The 18644-nt window shown below is 41.9% G+C and overlaps 1 protein-coding gene across 2 annotated transcripts in view; it reads right to left on the bottom strand.

Moving 5' to 3' along the window:
• Window positions 1-18644, bottom strand: part of NT5DC1 (5'-nucleotidase domain containing 1) — a 155577-nt gene that overhangs the window by 57654 nt on the left and 79279 nt on the right. The window lies entirely within an intron of this gene.

Genomic DNA, 18644 nt, shown 5'->3' with positions numbered 1-18644 from the left:
GAGCAGCACTATTTCTGGGAGGAGTGAAGGGACAAAAAGGAGTATGGGTGGGTTGGCCAGTGGAGATCAGGAATTCAGAATGACACCTCAGTGAGTCGCTATCCGTCACAAGGCTGAACCTGGCAGCATGATGAAACTCTGCTTGTCATAGGTAAGAATTAGCTTGTGCGCCTGGATATATGAGTGGCTGCCTACAAAGCAGAGTATCTTTCAAGCTACTCTTGTATGTACAAGTGGAACAGAACAGGAGAGAAAAGGGAAAAAATGAGAAATCAGACAAAAGAGAGGCGTAGGAAATATGAAGAGAAGAAATGAGAAACAGACCAGTATTAAGGATCAGTTGTATTCTATTAATAATTGCATACCCATATATTAGGGAACATGTATCAGTATGTCAAATCAAATTTTTCTCAGAAAAGTAAGGATTTTTATGATTGCAAAGTAAATGCTTTGCATGTGGCACTTCAGTTTTGAAAAAAATGACATATTAGCAGTGGAAATACAAGATCAACTGATCCTCTATTTGCCTCTTTTGCCTGTGTATCTGTTAAAGAAAATGTTTACAGCTCATGTAACATTAACCTTCTCAGTATTTTTAACAACATCCAGCTCTGGTTAGGCAGAAATAGACTGTATTTTCTAAAATAATAAACTGTTTTCCAGTGATGACAACTCTATGTTCACCTTGATTAATTTCAAGGGGGTGACTATAAGGTAAGGATCTGTGGTGGGCTATGGAAAACATGACTACTTGGATTAATAGAGACTGGAGGGCTATATAAATATTTAATATACTGAACGAAACACTTCAGCAGAACACACACAAAACACCACCTCTGCAAATATTTCATGGGTCACTTCCTCTTCCACTCACTTTCTACTCCTGTGGCCTACAAGAAGCTTACTGCAAAAATTAAAATGCTTTGGTAGCTAAAGATAGGTCTCAAATTAAAAGGAGATGTAATGACTAGAAACTCTTCTAATAAAGCCAAGAGCAGCTGTTGTTTCTTCTGGTCTGATATAACAAGGCAGGAACCACCACGCTCCCTCCCACACTCGTGTTTCTGAGGTGAGATTCCCATGCCAAAGGCTGTCAGGAGCAGCATGGGACCTTTAGTTATGTTTAAGTGGAAGTAATAATGTCAAAATTAGAGACTATTGCTGCTGTGCCATCTCTCAGCTGAACATCACCCACCCCCACCACTATCTGCGTTTCACACTGGACTAAAGACCTGTGATGGCCAGCTCAGAACCAAGAGGCTGCAGGTTTCAGGGCTGGCCCTAACCAAAGTCAGCTTCAAGGTGAGGAGCGATCTTTTCTTGAAAACATAACTGGTTAACTCCTTTTTCCCAAAAGCCTTTCAAGCAAACTTTAAAATTACCATTTCCTGACACCCCCCTGAAAGAACAACCCCATTTAGTCTGCCCCTAATCTTCACCCTCTTGCTTCCAGTCCTGCCTCATCTCCCATCCCATCAGCAGTGTCGTGGCTGCAGAACAGTCAAGGCTCCTAGGAGTGCAATGTCACAGCCAGATGCTTGCATGGGTTTTTCTGCATGTGGAGTTACTCTTGCTTCTTGTAGAGGTCCATGGAGACTGGAAGAGAGAGAACCGGGCTATTTTCATATGTTATCTGTTCTTATTAAGTGTTCCCAAATGGCTGAGACCAGACCTGACCACATCGACCTTACTGGTACAACAGCTCCCACTGCCAGAGTTAGCCCCACTCTGCAATTTTTGCTCTGTCTCAGCTCATGCTTGCAGATTCCTTCCTTTAGTAAAGGGTAACAACAAAAATTTAAAAAGGTAATGAGAAGCACATGGTACGTGGCAAAGTTTGCAGCCTCACTAAATGAGGACTGCTAACACATGACACATGTTAGAAAGGTGTCTAGATGTGGGTAGTTTGAATGACCTTCCATAGTTTTGTATACACAAAACTTGGAAACAGCATTTCTTCCTTTCCTTGTTTTTTGCTTTTCCTTCTGGTTTTATGTTAGTATTTACATCAATACAGCATGTTTCCACAGTATGCTACAAAGCAGGAAAGATGTATTTTGGAGGTAGGACAGGATCTGTTGCTACACTTTAGAGGAAATCATTTCTTTCTCAAATAATTCACTTCCTTGCTTTACATTTGCAGTGTAACAAACCAAATTTATCAAACTGTATCAGATCAATTAATTTATGATGACACTCTTGCATCCCACCAGCTGAGCAGTAAACTCATGCAGAAGTAACTACCATTTGCTGGACAAACATACTCAGTTAAATCAGTCTGATTCTCTAGAACTTCATAATCCCTACTGCAGTGTATGAACATCTAAAGTGAATATTCTGCAGGTGGAATAATCTGTTTTGTTCCATGGTCAAGAATGTCTTCTCATAGGATTCAGGCAACACACCTACCTATGCTTAGAAGTAAAAGACAGATGATATAGTCAACACTCAAAGCAACAAACCCCACATTTCGTCCTCCTGTTAAAGATTTACATGGACCATTTATTATATAAGTATTGCCATGGTGTTAATATTTATAGGGAGACAACTTATCAGTGGGAAATTATCATAAATATTCTGGAGATCTCCATCTTCACCTATGCTCAGATTGCTGAAGCGACCGATCGTTATACATTAATTTATAATACAAACTTGCTCTTTGCTATAGAAGTACATTTGAGATTATTTTTCTATACACATTACAGCTATTTGCACTCAACACCTTCTTTCCCCAACAAACTTTAGATACTTAAATGCCTGTTAAATCCTACCTGGGGTCAATTCACACAACTTCAAAAAACATCCCCTGGTAAACATATCATAAAAAAACCTGCAAAACAATTTAAGAAGAAGGAGTAAATGGATTTGTTCAGCTGAATACAGCTAAGAGGGTGGGAAATGGGATCTGTTGAGGATGCTGCTGTAGTCTAAAATAAATGCTGGCACCTAATTTGGCAGGAAGTCAAATATTAGAGTACATTTTTACTTATACATCTGATGAGGCTTACTTGAGTCCATTGGCTTGCATGAAACATGCTGTTATGTTTGGTGTTGAAATGAAATGCATAATGAAGAAATAAAATACAGTCCATAGATATTTTATAATGACACCCAGACTACAGGTTGCTAACAAAGAGTCCTACTCAGCTGTACTGCTCCATCAAGAAGACATTACAGGTAATCTCCTTTTCTGTAGATATCAAATCAAAATAGCTCTGGAGAGAAACTGAAACCCTTTTTGAAACTTTGAATGCACCAGCTACTTTGAGCCACTTGTTGCAGTAAAAAGTTCTCAGAAATATTTAATTGAAAACAGTAGCATCATATACCTCTTAAATATATATGCATATCTACATACTAACACACGTATACAAAGACATGTGTATTTTTATATGCATACACATTGTAAAGAAAAACCCTATTTTTTCCTAAACCAAGAAGTAATATTTTTCTGTCTCCCAAGGAACTGCACACTGACAATAACAAATAGTGTTAATTCTAATCTCTGGGTCTACAGGTACAAAATTTCCAGATGTGTACAGATGGACCAAGAGCTGTATGTAGACTTCAGTTTTGTTTGCTACTTCAACAAAAACCTGACGAACAATGGGAAACTGCAAGCAACAAGCATCACAAGAATGGGGTAGGGGGAACAATTGTGTGTAAAATGAGGCATTTTAAATTGTACCAGAAAAACATATCAGAAAATAAAAGACAATACAGAAGAGTGTGGTAATAAGAGAGATATGTAACAGGTTATTGACCATTCATCTTTATGATTAACCTATATATCCAGAAAATTCAAGTTACAAGACTTGTGTGCTTTCTGTGATCTCATGATTTTTCTAACTTACCAGTACTGAGTGTTCAACAATAACTACTTCTACTGTAGACGATGTACCACCTTCTGTTATGTATCATCATATTTTATTACATATAATGGAAGTCTTACTCTTCTTGCCTGGGATCCCACACTAGCTGTGCTGTTAATACAGCTTTCAATTCACATATATACCAAGTACTTTTCATGGTTCTGGCCCATAGAGCTCCATAAACCCGTTCCTGGATTAGGAAATGCAGGCGTGTATTTCCAGTCCCCATGTATTAAGGAAATATTAATGGGAAGAGGTACCAAGAAGGGCCATCAGAATAAGACCCAAAGAGCTTAAATGACGAGAAATATTTAAACACCGTGGTAGGACGTAGCACAGAGGCATTCGTTTGTCTCTAAGAATACAGCAGAGTTGGAGGAAACAAAACTTGCATGTATGCATATTTGTTTGACATATAAATAGTTCAGCCATACGGTACTGGGAAGAGGAAAGCGGTTTCCCTGACGGGAACTCATGCCTTCGGGCGCTGTTCTGCGGTACAACGCGCGGGTGGTGCCATCTAGCGAGGAGAGGACCGGCCCCGCTCCCCGGGAACCCCGCGGCCCCGCCGGCCCCGGCACCCCCACACCCCGGCACCCCCACACATCGGCACCCCGGCACCCCCACATCCCGGCACCCCCACACATAGGCACCCCCACACCCCGGCACCCCCACACATCGGCACCCCCACATCCCGGCACCCCCACACCCCGGCACCCCCACATCCCGGCACCCCCACACCCTTGCATCCCCACACCCCGGCACCCCCACAGTCCAGCACACTCACACCCCGGCACCCCCACACATCGGCACCCCCACATCCCGGCACCCCCACACCCCGGCACCCCCACACATCGGCACCCCCACATCCCGGCACCCCCACACATTGGCACCCCCACATCCCGGCACCCCCACACCCCGGCACCCCCACACATCGGCACCCCCACATCCCGGCACCCCCACACATTGGCACCCCCACACCCCGGCACCCCCACACCCCGGCACCCCCACACATTGGCACCCCCACATCCCGGCACCCCCACACCCTGGCATCCCCACACCTCGGCACCCCCACATTCCAGCCCCCCCACATCCCGGCACCCTCACACCCCAGCACCGCAAGGGCAGCCTGGAGGAGGGTGCCCTCGGGTGGGGAGCGGCACCGCCACCCTGGAGCACCGCGGCCTCTCTGTTGTCAAGATCCATCCAAACATGGGTGTCAGGAGGCCAAATCCCTGCTGTTCCCTGGGCTGTTCCTTTTTTTCTGTTAATTTTTTCATTTTCTCTATTTATTGGCCTCCAGGAAGGCAGGAGTGCCTTGGGAAATCCGCTACAATTTTTACATAAAACTTCCAAAAGACAGAACAAGAACTAAAGCAAGCAGTTCCACAGAAATGACCCCAAACGGCAATGATCTGCAAATAGCAACCATCTGAGGTCAGGGTGTGGGTGTGCGGGAAGGTTTGATGGAAAAGACTGGGTGATTGGACAGCTTAAAGATAAATCTAAGAATCTTCAAACATGTAGAAAGCTCCTGCTTGGGGAAAAAAAAAAAAAAATGAAAAAAGGAATAACCTGTCCCCTGAGACCAACGTCAGTGAGTCAAGAAGCAGTGAGCTTATGCTTCTCAAGTAAGTCTAGATTAGAAATGATAAGAAAGTTTCTAATTTTAAGGGGACTGACGCACTGGAAAAGCTGCCTAGGAGGTTGTATAATCTTGTATTTGCAGATCTTTAAAAAGAGGCTAGAACATGATCTGTTAGGAAGTGAATGCCTAACCCACCCTTTAGGTCTGGTGGGTTAAATGCAAGATATCTTCTACAGTTCCTTAAAGTATAGTGATTATATGTCACAGATGAATATGCACACACTTCTCCACTCCTTGCTTTAATGAGTCGTGCTAGCGTTCATATTTACCCACCTCACCTGTGGATAATGATGCCTATGATCATGTCAGAAACAAAATTTCTGTATAAGCAGTAAAAGGAATGAATTCAGCAAGGAGCAGCAGCACAGCTTTTGACTTCTTGCTCTTAGTAACACAGTTTTCATCAATCTGAACAATACACAAACTGTATTGGTCTATAAACTGGTCTGAAAGCTTCATCAAAACAAGAGAGACACAGATTGTTGCCTTCATTCTACTTTCATTGCAGACCATCCCTCCCCGTTTGCACCAGCAAACTTGCCTTAGGAAGGCTGAGAGGAACACTCAATTTCTAATGCCGTTCTTTTGAGCATGAAGACCTGTATAGTCTTGCTATAGCACTATCAGTTTAAGAACAAAGAAAAAAAGTCTGCTTTCTGGAAATTTAACAAGATGTACAGTCTTGATTAAAAATATTTTTAAAATCGCAAAACTAAATTAACTAATTGTGGCAAAGCCTGTGTGAAGTTCATCGCTCCTTTAGGGAGAATGGAAAAGAAGAAATTATATAAATTTATTCTTAAAGTGCTGTTGGAAAGGTTCTTGACAGTCAGTCTGTCTACAAGAATTTTGGAGTTCAGAGCCCAGGAAAACCTGTATTTAAAATGTTATGAATGCTTTTACCACCTAGTTTGAATCTTCTGTTTTATCACTATGCAAAGAAGGGCAAACAAATGAAAAGTAAACTTGTAAATTTCACTTAATGTAAAATAGATCCCAAATGAATGGTGGCTAGCCCAGATTAATTCCAGGAGTGAGCATCAGGAGGAAAAAGGGTTTCTGTAAGAAGAATTGTGCAAGAAACAATTATTTTTAGCTCCAGAACTTCTCTGGGATTCCAGATTTTCCCCTGCCCTGCACAGGATTAAACAGAATTCCTCAAAAAAAAGACAAAGAAACAAGGGAGAAAAACACACATGCACATGAACAGACCGTTGCTTACTGCACACAAGCCCATTTTGCAAGCCAGGCAGAAGTACTGTCTCTGTCTTGCTGGAACATGGTTCCAGTCAGCTGAATCCTGGTGCTGACATGGTTTTGTATTTGTGCTTTAATCTCATTTATCTGACCCTCTCCACTTCATATGGCAACAGAGACTCAAACTTTACAATAACTCTCTGCGTGTGGGTGTCCTAATCATCAAACCTGGAATTAGTCTCTGGTTCTGTATTTCAAACTTACCCTTTGGAAATCTCAGTTAGTCCAAAATTATAATCTAAACCTAACAGAAAAGGAATGATGGGGACACAGGCCCTCTTCCATGCAACATAAATGTCTGACTAACGATACCTGCTATGCTTGATCTCTCATTTTTTATCATTCTGACCAGAAATTAACTGTTAATGTGAGCTCATGTACTGTCACAGCCCATTCCACTGCCATTCTCGTAAGATTTATCTCAACTTTTTGTCAGATTTTGTTTCTATGAAGGAATTGCAGAGATGCTAGCATGGGCAATGAAAGTTGATAGCAAACTAGCACGCAAGCTTGAAGAAACTTGCATGTTAAACAGCTACATTTACAATTAGGACAGTGGAGCCCAAACTTTTTTGAAGACACATTTGGATACATGGTCGGGTGTGCTCTGGCTTTAAAAGAGACCTCTTGGAGCAAGCAGATGGTAACATGTTCTGCATAGATTGTATGTATCTGTACAGACCACTTGGCCATTTCAGGTCATCTATAGGCTCTATCAAGTGAGAACTCTTGGCTTTCTGAGGCCATTTTTGTATGGATGTCTGCAGCTAGTAGCAGGAAATTCTGGAAATTTAAGGCAATTTATATATTTGATATAAATATTTACATGACAACAGAGTATCTTTTACAGCACTGTCAAAATGCTCTTGCTGTTTCTGTTAATGCAACTTTACAGGGCTCAATCTCTCAGGTCTATTGAAGTAACATACCTTTTTAGCGAGCAGAATATTTGAAAAAACATTTCTTTATTTGTCTGTAACTAATCTGCGTGTGGTTCATCAACTACAACAGTATACGATACATTCATTTTACTGTTGGAAATTATTCTCTCTTGCTAGCCAACATTCCAAACCTGCTTACACCAAAAACCCCAGTTACAAAGGATATGGACTAAGGTTCATATTTTGAAAATATCTATATTAATTGCAGAGCTATAAAACTACTAAGAAACGCATGGTGTCCCCTGATCAGCAAACAGCTGGTTGATCTCAGGACTCTCCTCTACATGGTGACAGCGCTGTAAAGCTCAGGGCTCATTTCTGTTTTGCCTTGTGGTGATGAGAAGGAGCCTCTGCCTTACATCCTTGAGCAGAAGCCAGGAAGAATGTCAGTATTACTTCACCTCACATGCAGGGATAAGAGCAGAGGCCAGAGGATGTGGCTGAGCCGCTGAACACTGTGCAATGGCTGCCAGGCTGGCAGGGGGCGGCCGGGAACCCACGCCGCTCATTACAGCAGTGGACACTCTTGGGCACACTCCTGCTGTTCTCCTGGGTGGGTGGGCTGTGGAGCAAGAGAATTTCTGCAGACCTCCACTCCACCAACAACAGCCTGGCTCCAATTCTCTTCCCCTCCCACTACAGCCTCAACTAAACACTTCTTTGGTGAGAAAAAAGAGAAGGCAGGGGCCTGGTTTCCGCTCAAACCCTCACAAGGCTGCAAGGAAGAAGTCCTGCCACTCAAATTCCACTTACATGGGGCTAAGCCAAACAAGACGGAGTCTTTATGAAAGTAAAGACTGCATGAACAATTTGGACTTACAAGTATGGTACATTTAAAATGTTTGTAGAGGCAGCTTCCACAGAGCAACGAAACTCTTCCCGAATATTTATGAAGAAACCAGATGCCACACAAACAGCTCTTGTTTTCCAGACTGCAGGACTGGTTATTAAGTCCCAAGAAAACAGACACGTAAGAAGTCCCGCTTCAGCTTTAGGCTTTAAACTTCCATTCATGCCAAAGGCAATGACATATACAGCATGTTTTCACGCAGCTCTATGCATTATGCAATAATGAGATATATTAACTTTTTAATCTTTGTTCACTTATGTTTTTGACTGACATGAACATTAATGTCAGATTCTTGTGTTAATATCATGTGTCGTATGGGCTTTCTTTTATTACCTTCTCTCTACTAGAAGATATGAACAGAGTATGGAAAATGTATCTATGATTAATGCCAGTCTCAGACTATTTGTAGTGATATAGGACACAAAGGACAGCTCTCCATTTTTATCATTAAAACAGTCCTATCAAGACCAATCTTAAATTATATCAGCAATAGTAGCTATGTCACAACTGCTTTTTAAAAGGAATTTTCTGCTGCATAAGGACCCAAGATAAGCAAAAAGGGACAGAAGTAGAAATAAGGTTTTCTTTTTCCTTTTTAAATGGAAATTGTCTGGCATCAAAACCCGTTTCAGTATCAAAGACTTAACTCTGGTAATACTATACCAGATATATGCAAATCTTTCAGGAATTTGCCTTTCAGGAATCCATATTTATTGGTAAAGACTATTATAAAAGAAAATTTGTATGTGCACATACTACATATGTAAGATGTATTTGTACAGAGATACATATACTTCTCTGGAAAATGCTATTATACCATTATAATTACAAATTTATGGGCTAGTGGATAGAATAAATCAGTAACTGTACTTAAAGAAACTTTAAATTTGCAGGTCTGTGTATACATAAAGAATTTAAGAATCTTTAGAGGAAGGACTGTGGTTTCTTATGTGTTCATGTAATTGTTAGACATTTGGATTACTTACGGATTTTCCACATGTAAAATTTCTAAAAATTGTATTGTTACCACTAATGGAAAAAGGAATACAGAATACAGTAACATCAGAAACGATGGAGGACAAACTTGGGAGACAAAAATACATTTAGTTGTAAATAGAGATAATTTTATATAGAAGTTCAGCTGCAGGAAATTCCAAGTCTCTGCAGGCAACAAGGAGCTAATGTAATGGAAGGCATGGAAGAACACCTGTGTAACATATGAAATCCCTTCAAGAACATCCTGCCATGAGATGGACAGCTTACTGTGAACAGTCAGACCAGTAGATAAGGCATTTTGGAGTGCCATAAATACATTAGAAAACCAAAAAGAGTAACTAGATGACCTTAAAAGGTCCCTTCCAGTGCAAACCATTCTATGATTCTATGAAACCGTGTGGTGCTTCAGTAGTATAAAATACGCAATTGGCAAAGCTGCATGTACAAGTTGCAATCACAGTATTTACTTTATAATATGAAATCTCTGATATTCTTATTTATAGAAACAGTTTTTTGGGAACATACACTTGCACATTCTCTTATAATGAAAAAGTATAAAAAAATGTATCAAATTTGGATTTCTCTTTTGCCTTCATACTCCTCCCATGATTAGACAAAGTGTCCGTGACAGTAAAAGGTGATGCTGGTTTTCTCTGAAAATTGGACTACGTGGACCGTGGACTACGGTTTACATCAGTATCTCGGGATAAGCCAGGGAATGCAATGTAATGCTGTTAATGTTTATTACCTTCACTCATCACACACAAGAAATAAGGTTTCTAACAAATCAAAGATGTAGGAGGTTTTGCAAGCAGTATGTTTCCTGTATTAATCAAATATAAGGTGACAAAGCAAGGACCGACACACAGTGCCTGCATCCAGCTGTTAAGACTTAAACCTGCCTTTCACAGACATTTAACCTGTGGTAATACAATCTTACTGCTGACTAGAATGACTAAGCCTACAATAAAAACTACACAAGAAAGTAAAACAGAGGAGTATATAAGACAATATAGCAATTACAGGATAGCTAAGTGGAAAAATACACAATAAAATAATGAAATATATCCTTGTAAGTGAGAACAACAGAAATCCACCCAAGAATAGTCTTCTGTGGACAGATTTGGTACAGGCGGGACTGGAACAACAGTCAATATCTAGGTAAGCTGCAATATGACTGGAAAAATTAGTCAACTGTGAGATGCCTTGATGTGGTAGCTGTTCAGATGCCAAAGATGAATGCCCAGTGTGTGATTATAGTAAGACTGGCTGCTGTTCATAAAAACAGTAATGTGACTGCATTCATAGCATTCATTTACAGAAGTGCATTGTCAGAAAATGAGGACAGCAGCACATGCTGTTATGAATGGAAATGTATAAAAAGATTACAATACAAATCTTCTCAGAATTTTTATTTAACCCTGTGCTCTTTCATGGTTAGCTCACCACAATAAAATATAAATAAAATATTTTTGCCCAAAGAGTGGGAACGCTATATAGAAACAAAAGGTGTCATGCCATAGGCTGTCTAAATAACTTTACCTTATTCTTTCTAGCTAAATACACTTTGATATGTGTGTATCTGCTGGTACTTGAACATAGCTGTCTGTGTACTACTAGAAGATATTTTATATTGATAAAAGCATGCCCCTTAAGGATTTGTTCATATTTCCATGACAAAATGTTCACTGCCTTCAAAGAGATAAGTTTTCAAGGATTTTATCCTCCTAAATATGATGAGACAGACTGAGCATGTTACCAAAATTTTATATGCTCAAAAGACACAAGCTTATTTTGCTCCTACTCCTGCTCTCATTTTAATTTTTGTGTTACAGATGATTGCAAGTGATCAGACAAGCAAATCAAAGTAGCTGCCATCTGGCAGCTGAGAACTTGTACCTGCACACCCGCTTCCTTTTCTCCCTCATTTAGGCAAATGCTTTATTTCACCGTGGGGACAGGTTTAATGTGCACATATACAATCAGTCACTCCATCTCACCTGGCAGGCAGTAACTTTTTATACCATTTGCAAGCCCAAGAACATGCCCCATGTAAAATGCCAATCTAAAAACACCTTTCACATTGTTCATCTGGGAAGTTTAAACTCTTCCTTTCCAGCTTCTTTAAAATGTTCTTTATATGAGCCAAACACAATGGATATAGAGATGACTGCAGGCGTCCAAGACTGGGAAAAGCACTCTGGCTTATTAAATGCAGAGAGCTAAACTAAACAGGTGACAGTATTTCCCCACAGGGCAGTAAGAAGCCCGTCTGAGTGACTTACAAACTTAGGCACACAAGAAACATTTCAATTGCTACATACAAAGTTTGTCTATACAATATGTGTCTCTCATGTTAGTCAGTCAACCTTATTTGAGTTTTAAGCACGTATGCAAATTCTAACATAGCAGAACTACATCACTCAAAAAAACCTAGAAAACTGGCTTATTCAAAGTTTTCTACCATGTTAAGGTAGAAATTTTTTTTTCCCCAAATAATGACATAATATGGAATATCAAGTACTTGTGTAGTAGGTGAGAACTGAAGGACCATAATATGTCTTTTACTGCTAAATTGAAGCAGGAATTAATTTTTTACAGAAACTGCTAAAAATTCAAGAGAAATTTCAGCTTGGTTTCTCACCAGTAATGCTTTTAGAAATAACATCTTTCTGATCTCAGTGAGAGAGCAATCAAAGTATGTAATAATCTACTAAAATTGATACAAGAGAAATATTTTGGATAGCTGTGAGGGAGCTTGCAATCTCTGTCATCATCTTTCATCTGCCTTTCCCAGGTATCAGTCAAACTCCTGCTTTTTCAAATACTTTCTATCACTTCCATTGCTATCCACATTACTGACTCATGATAGCCTGGTCCTGATCCTTCAAAGAGTAAAAGGGATTTTTAATATCAGCTTCCCTGGGAGTAGGATTAAACCTTTGAAACACCTCACATCAACGGCATACACAAAGTTGCCTTCTCTCCACAATTTGGTATTCTTCAAATATAATTCCAATTCGGTATCAAGGATAATTTATGTTTCCAAAATAGGTTTTCTAGAAATAGACTGCAAACAATTTAAATTAGAAGCATGCTTACATGCCATTTTTCTTCTAGCTTGATAGATACAAATAGCTTTATTTCATGGACAAAACCCCCAAACCACAACAAGCTATGTTTCTCCACGAAGGTTCCAAAATGAGACTGACAAATTATTTTTCTTTAATTCCATAAGCATTAAACTTGGTGTGTTGGTTTAGGCCCTGCCGGGACCGGAGACCATGCTGCCATTGCCCCTCCCCCACCCTCAGCCGGTCAGGCTGGCAGTGAGGCACAAACCCCGGGGTAAAATAAGAAGAAATTTAATACAACAGTGTGATAAACAATCTGAACAACAACAGTAGCAATGATAACAACAATAAACAGTAATAAAAGTGAACAAAAGATATACAGAGAAATACCGCAATGGTTACAGACAGCTCGCTCGCATGCTTCCCGTGACCAAAGCCACAAAGCCACCTTCCGCTGGACCTGACGTCAGCATGGTATGAATAACCCGGCTGGAGATCCCTTCCCCCTCTCTGCTGCGGAAACTTAACCCTATCCTAGCTGAACCAGGACATAATCCACCCCTTTATTCCGTACCATCTGCGTCATGTCCAGCTGTCATTTAGCAGTTAACAATAACAAAACAACAATTTACAAAGGCACAGCATAATTCACATCTCACATTCGTGGATGATCTCTGCAACGGTGTCAATAGTGAGGTCCACCCCTCAATCTCGAGCCCACCTGTATGTTGCATCTCTATCTTGGTGGCCCGAGGTCTCATGGGGCCACCGAGCTATGAACAGTTCACCTTTGCGCTGCCAGTCCAAGTCCACCTGAACTACTCTAATCTTAGCAGCTTGGTCTGCCTGCTGGTTGTGTAAATGTTCATCAGCGGCCCGACTCTTGGATATATAGGGCCATATAGGGCTGTTGAAGGGTGAGTGAGTTTTGCTGATCACCTTCTGGCTTTCTAGTTGACGGATCAGCTGATGGATGGAGACCAGGGAATCTCGGTTGGTGCGGTACTGCCGCCGGTGCACCGTCCTGGTAGCAATCGGCACTCGCTGCTCCTCAACCTTAAGCCGCCCCGCCACTGAGGGATCCTCTGAGAGGCCGGGTAGGGTGGACAACTGTTCATCCTCCTCCAGGGCAGCTACACCAAAAGCCTACCGGTACCCTTTTGGGTCTTTGAAGTACCCTCTCCTGAGGTAGTCTATGCCCAGGATGCACGGGGCATCTGGGCCAGTCACAATGGGGTACTTATGCCAGTCCCTCCCAGTCAGGCTCACTTCAGCTTCCAGTAGGGTCAGCTGTTGGGATCCCCCTGTCACTCTGGAGATGCAAATGGATTCAACCCCACTGTAGCTCGATGGCACCGGGGTGCACTGAGCGCCAGTGTCCACCAAAGCCTTATACTCTTGTGGGTCTGACGTGCCAGGCCATCGGATCCACACTGTCCAGTAAATCCGATTATCCCTTTCCTCCACCTGGCTGGAGGCAGGGCCCCTCTAATCCTGCTCATCATCACTCACTTCTTGTAAGAATGATTCACTGGTCCCCTCAAGAGGGTCAGACATAACGTTGGCCATTCTATTCTGTCTGGGGAATTTCTGACTGGACACTGGAGCTGCGCTTTTCTTGGAGGACTCCCCTTTTGTAATGGTCTTCCCTTTCAGCTGCTCTACTCGTGCAGCTAGGGCAGCAGTGGGCCGTCCATCCCACCTCCTCATGTTTTCTCCATGGTCACGGAGGAAAAACCACAGGGTGCCTTGTGGTGTGTGCCTTCTGCTGCCTTTCTCTTGGGTGGGGAAATGTTTACTTCTAATGGCTGAGACATTAGCCCGTGTAGGTGGAACGTAGGACATGTCCTCTTCCACTTTCTGAAGCCTCTGAGACAGTTCCTCCACAGCTGAGACCAGGGAATGGTGAGATGAAGGGAGATTTCCCTCATATTGCCGGAGCTTGCGAATCACTCCATCCACTGTTAGAGTGTGGGTGTCTGTCCACCAGGACACTATTGCCAATGCTTTCGAGTGTGCTTCTGGTGCGCTCTTCAGGAACTTTTGCCACATCAGGTGTGTGCAAGGGGCCTGATCTGGGTCCACGGGTGACTGCTCATCATTCAGATCACCGTAAATCATGTCAAACACAGCCAGTTCCCTGAGATTCTAAATTCCCTTCTCTATGTTGGTCCATTTGCTTAGCTGACATAGGATATCATCCTTGTAGGGGTACCTTTCTCTTACACTGAGCAGGAGTCGCTTCCAAAGGCTGAGGATTTGAGCCTGCTTCCCTATTTCCCTATCAATGCCAGCGTCCTTGGCCAAAGATCCCAGCTGCTTGGCCTCTCTCCCCTCCATCTCAAAGGCACTGGCTCCATTGTCCCAGCATCGGAGCAGCCAGGTGCAAATCTGCTCGCCTGGGAGGCGGCCGAAATCTCTCCGCGTATCTCGCAGCTCAGTCGGGGATAGGGATCAGTCGATCACCTCTGGCCCTTCCTCCTGTTCCCATGCTGGGCCTGGCTCATACCCATCCCCCACTCTGCAAAGTGACTTTCTGTTATATATGCTTTTCTGTATCAGGGCGACTGACACCGGCACTGGCTGGGTCTCTGGCTCAGCTGCTGTACCAATAAGTTCACTCTCAGATCCCGCAGGCCTTTCTCCCCCTTGAGGGCAGCGGGTGGTATTAAAAAGGACACGGTAGGCATGGGCAAGTCCCCAGCACATTGCAGCGATTTGTGTCTCCTGGGTTTTGCCCGTTTGGTAACACACCGTTTCTAAGCACTCCATCAGCTTCTCAGGGCTCTGCATTTGCTCAGGAGTGAAGTTCCAAAGCATTGGGGGTGCCCACCGACTCAGGCCTTTGCCCATCTTTTCCCACACCCCTTGCCACTCACTATCATCTGACCACAGGGCAGGTTTCCGGGCACTGCTATTGTTAGAGAAGTGCTGCATGGCCAAAACCGAAATCAGGCAGGCATTCAGAAGGATAGTGCAGCAATCACAGTGGCCTGCAGGCTCCAAGGATAATTTAAACTCCCCAAAGCCAAGAGGATCTCTTCCCCTGGCTCACCCACAGCGGGGGTGGTACCCCTAACAAAAGCCCAAACGGCAAACAGGTACCGGCCCGCCCCCCGCACAGCGATAGAAAGGCATTATAAGCATTCAACAGCCAGTATAACAACATAAGACCCTTTGCACATCTTCCACTGATAACAAACACCACCACTGGGATTATACACTGGATATAAGGATTAATCCAGCTCCACCACGTAAGCACGTGGGCCAGCATCACAAACATTTTCTTATCAAACAAACACAAATACAAACAGAAAAATTACACCCAACAGATTGCTCACTCTGGTCAGGGTCTGTCCCTTTTTGATTCTTATTTCAGCCCTCTTGTGCCTCACGTTGGTGCGCAAAAAAAGGCTCTGTTGGTTTAGGCCCTGCCGGGACCGGAGAGCACGTTGCCCTTTGTCCCTCCCCCAGCCTCAGCCGGTCGGGCTGGCAGTGAGGCACAGACCCGGGGTAAAATAAGAAGAAATTTAATACAACAGTGTGATAAACAATCTGAACAACAACAGTGGCAATGATAACAACAATAAACGGTATAAAAGTGAACAAGACAAAAGATATACAGAGAAATACCGCAAACGGTTACAGACAGCCCCCTGCTTCCTGCGACAAAAGCCTGCGATAAAAGGAAAAAAAAGTTCCCGCGCCGGACCTGACGTGAGCATGGTATGAATAACCCGCCTGGAGATCCCTTCCCCCTTCTCTGCTGCGGAAACTTAACCCTTTCCTAGCTGAACCAGGACACTTGGGAATATAGTGAAATAATATAACGAAATGGAAGGATGACTAACAGGGAAGATGGCATTCAGAGCAATATGGGAAAGTATGTGTATTGCTCTTTGTATTCACTGCAGTGACACCCGAGTGTCTCTGTGAAAACACTGACTGAATAAAATCTTATTTTGCAATAAGATACAATAAGTGTTTTTAATAATTTTGCAGATCTTGTAAAGAAAAGAATTCCTCATTACTAGGATGTAATTAAATCATAAACCTGGATTCAAATGTCACCAAGCACTGGCTGTGTTGAAACACCAGAGGGAGCAAGTTTCACAGAGGAGTGAATGCTTTCATTGAAACTCCTGTGACTCTCCCCGCTACTGTTTCATCAGTAGTAGGATGCAAAAGAATTCAGTCTGATTACATGGAATAGCTGGGGATATGCCAGTGAAGCAAAGCCCTTCAACTTGTGGTGAGACATGTAACAAGGAGCCATGAAACAGCAGAAAAAGTGAGGATGTGCTTCATTTGAACTGCTGCAGGTTTTTCCATGTTTAAAAAATCTTCTGAGTATAGGATGAAAAGCTAACAGCCTTGCTGTCTTTGTCTAACAAAGTTTATTTTGGTAGAGACAGGCTTTTTAAAATCGACTCACACTCCTCCTTCAGTGCACAAAGTCACAGATTCAGTTGTGAATCGTGCCTCCTCAAAAAGAAGATTAAAAAAAAGCCATAGAAATTATCAATGTCAAGCCCACCTATGCAATGAAGTGAATTACTTGGAAAAAAACCCACATTCTCTTGCTCTTCATTAGGGACTAAACCTAGGAAAGGCTCAAAAGCAAAAAAAAACCCCTAAATCAGTTGTCTCTCTAATGGTTCATGTCTGAAAAACCTAGACCTGAATCAGAGGTGACTTTGCTGCCAAATCCTAACTGAGAACTGACTAAAACTGTTCAGCTGCTCTTATGGCTTGACCAAGTGACAATGCACACCAGCATTGTTAATACAGTTTAAATTTCACAATGATTAAAATCCTTCTGTGTCATTACACTGGGCCCAGATTTGATGAGATGTCACTCACTACATGGTGAGATCCCAAGGGATTCTCATCACAACTGCTATCCTGTTGCTGATGGTGCCCTACTCCAGAGCGACTTCTAAAGTCAGAAGTAGTCTTTTCATTATCATTAGTGCAATTTGTCCCCATAGAGAATTTTTCAGCTTTTCATTTTAGATTAAAATACAGTATTTTAATTTTAATTCCTTTTCCTTCCTGAAATACATTATAGATTCTAACCTTTGCCAAACCTTAATAATTTAATCTCAATCCATATTTACAAAGAAATGTCAGGATATGTTCCATTTCCATCAGAATTAATTTATAGTCACTGAGTAATAGGTTTATATGTAATGCAGAAAGTAATCTTTGTTTGCTGGGACTGGGTGGCCAAGAGCTCTTTGCTGGAGTTTTTAGTATCCACAGTGGGCAGATGTAATTACTGCTATACAGAAAATACTCATCTGCTTAACTGACTGTGTCATATACCTGCCTGAACATTAAACCTTGATAATATTTTATATAGCCTCTCATCTTCTAGTGGCATTTCACTTAGAAATCCTGACATATGGTGAAAATGTTTCAGAAGTGTCCACATAGTTCATACAAAAACCCAGGCTTAAAGTAATATATACTATTGAGCAATCAAATGGCATCTAATAGTGTGGGGTACTGAAATTATGTGATTCAGAAGCTAAATAATATATTACAAAACCCCGAATATTTCACACAGTGTAGCAGACTGAAACATCTTTAATGATCACAAATTTGTTAAAATCCTCATATCTGTATTATGAAGCTTTATGTCTACTGTTGGCCTGACCCAATAAATAGAAGAAGAATTAAAAAGCTGTAAATAATTCTAATATTTCATGCTCAGCAGATAAAACTTTATATGACCAATGTATTGGTGGCTAAGTGTCAAAACCAACCCTTATGGAGTTAGCAGCTTAGTGACTCTAAGGGAAGATAATATAGTTTTGTTAAACTATCATTCCACTGTTAACCACGCTTATGTCCAAATTCTTAAAGAAATATTATCCATCAGAATTTTGCCAAATCGGAAGTAAAACTTTTATCTCGTTTGTCATTTCCAAGTGAAACAAAAATAATTGAAGAAGATATCCTCTCGTGCTTTTAACACTCTGGTGGGACAGAGGGATTGAT

Source organism: Athene noctua, chromosome 1 (assembly GCF_965140245.1).
Source record: "Athene noctua chromosome 1, bAthNoc1.hap1.1, whole genome shotgun sequence".
Lineage (NCBI taxonomy): Eukaryota > Metazoa > Chordata > Aves > Strigiformes > Strigidae > Athene > Athene noctua.
This window is presented reverse-complemented; position numbering and strand designations above follow the sequence as displayed.